We start from the raw sequence: 2652 nt of genomic DNA, 5'->3' as shown, positions 1-2652 counted from the left end.
AGCGCAAATTCAACAATTCAGTTTTCAAATGCGCTTAAACAACAAGTATATTACAAAATATGTACACTAGTAAAATATAGAAATGTGATATAAAATATAAAATGGTAGGTGAACCAAAAAATACTAGAGAAGTAAGAACTAATATAAAATTAGTAAAATCTAATCTAAGCATTTAAAATCATTAAAGGCTTGTCTAAAAAGAAAAGTTTTGCGTTTGTTATTGAATAAATTAAAATTATCAATGTCCTTATAGTCAATGGTAATGTATTCCACAGTTTAGGTGCGGCAGCAATGAACGCCGATCACCAATTGTAGCCAACGTTTTAAAGTTGGGTCTGGAAAGTAGAAATTGATTGTTCGATCTGAGACCATAGTTTGAGTTCATTTGGACAGATAATAAACTTGATAGGTAGTGTGGTGCTGTGTGTGAAGACACTTAAATGTAATAATAATAATCTTATAGTCAATTCTGAATTTCAGCGGTAGCCAATGTAAGTCAAATAGAAGTGGTGTAAAGAGGGAAACGCCATTCTTTTTTCATTTTAAAAGGCCTTGACTTATAATACTCGACAAGCTTGTAAAAAAGCCCTCGACGTCTCCACCGTGCTTCAATAATTATGAAGTTCATTGTGAGGAAACAAAAATTCACATATAAATCATATGGATAAATAATGAAGTAAAAGTATGTAACTAAAAATGTACAACTACATGGAAGGGAGTGTTTGAAAGTAAGAAAAGACAACACAAGCATGCAAAAACAGTCAATTAAAAACTTTCGCGCGAATTGGGTCAGATTGTACATTGAAGATGTTAATTTAAAACAATTCATACAAGACAGTCAAACTAGTTCTTGCATTTATTTATTAGACAGTAAAATTTCTGCTAAGATCCTTTAATTTGGGTCACAAGAAGCCATGCTCCTCTCGGAAATGTAAACAACATGAACTGTGTTTCGTCCGTCAAGAAAACAGTCGATGAAGTCATCTGAACGACAAATAAACACGTGTTCCTCCTTTAGCAAGAACTTCTGTCTCGGTCAAGCTTGTTTAGCCGTGGCTTTGCTAATCCTCTTTCTCTTTACCGGGAGACAATTAAAAGAAATTAAAAGAAATACCTCTCGCTGTCTCTTTCTGACCGATCAGTGAGCAATTTATGTTGCTAAACAAAAAGGCATGACTGGAATACGAAGACGAATCTCAACAGCTTTGTGTGTTCAAGCTTCCCGCAAAACTTCAGGTTGAACTCAATGACGTCATGAACACGCCGCCAGGCTACTAAGCTAATTTAAAGATGGCGACGATCGTGCGAGATTTAACGCAACTTTGACCAAGGATTTAATTTAGAAAGCTCTGTAGAAGCTGAAACTCCGGGAAGTACATTCTCTTTACAGCAACTTCCTACTATTAGACGGGGAAAAAAGATAGCTAAACAGACAAACTAGAAAATTTAAGGCCATGAATAGTTGTAAATTTGGGTTACCGAGGCAGCATATTAGGGAGGTTTTAAACAAAAGATCTCACATTGGCTCCTTTTGTTCGTCTACGAGCAATTGTACATTGCAGCATTGTTATCTGCACCTCTAGAAATTGGTTGCAAACCACCTATAGCCAAATTTGAGGTGTTATCAAGAACGTCAGCACTTGACGACAAATTTTCATTTTCTCCCCTAAATAAAGTGCGGCTCAGACAGGTGTCATTTTTGAGGAACTACCACACCCTGGTCATATTAAAAAGGTTGCAATAGTCACGAAACGACTGACATAACGCGAATTTATATTTTGAGATGCCGTCGCCGTTGTCATTGCTTGAGCTTACTATTGTCTCACGCCCCTGACGTCAATGTTTATATTTCATTTCATTCACATGTATATTGCTAGTGCTAATCACCCTTACTTGCAGTCGAGGACTGAATTGCGAAGGGCGCGGCTCACGACATCGGGCTGAAAGCATACAAAGGCGCCCCTGGCTGCCGCTATACAGTCTATGCTTGATGTCGGAGCACAGCACCACAGCTAGATGTTAATTAGCTGTGAGTCGATTTTGATGAGGGAGGAAAACCGGAGTACCCGGAGAAAAACACTCGAGTCAGGTCAAGATCGACTGAAACTCAGCCCACATGCCGGCCGAGGCCAGAATTGAACCCCGGCTCGCAGTGGTGGGAGGCCCGATAGATAACCACTAAGCCACCCTAACCACTAAGCCACCCTGACCCCAAATACAAGTGACATCATGATATTTACAAAAGAAGTTGCTAAACATAGTTAAATCTCCAATTTTATGTCTTTCACCTGTGATAAAGAGCCAAAGACAAACTTGCTGGAATATGCTATCTGCTCAACTCTCGCTTTTTTTTCAATTTTTTTCCCCCGCTTTTTTTCAATTTTATGCCTTTCACCTTTGATAAAGAGCCAAAGACAAACTCGCTGGAATATGCTAGCTGCTCAACTCTCGCTCTTTTTCAAAGGTAATTTTATGGGTGAGTGAACTAGAGGACAAATTAAATTGGAGAAATTCAAATGTCTTAAACTGCAATTAATAAACGTTTGCTCACCTAAAGAGAACAAATGAATACAATAAAGCGAACTTTCAAACTCTTATTCCGAACAAACAACATGGCGGCGATCAGGGGGTCGAGGTGTGCCGAAACATCAC

Source organism: Montipora capricornis, chromosome 14, assembly GCF_036669925.1.
Source record: "Montipora capricornis isolate CH-2021 chromosome 14, ASM3666992v2, whole genome shotgun sequence".
Classification (NCBI taxonomy): domain Eukaryota; kingdom Metazoa; phylum Cnidaria; class Anthozoa; order Scleractinia; family Acroporidae; genus Montipora; species Montipora capricornis.
The sequence above is the reverse complement of the archived record's forward strand: the minus strand, read 5'-3'. Positions refer to the sequence as shown.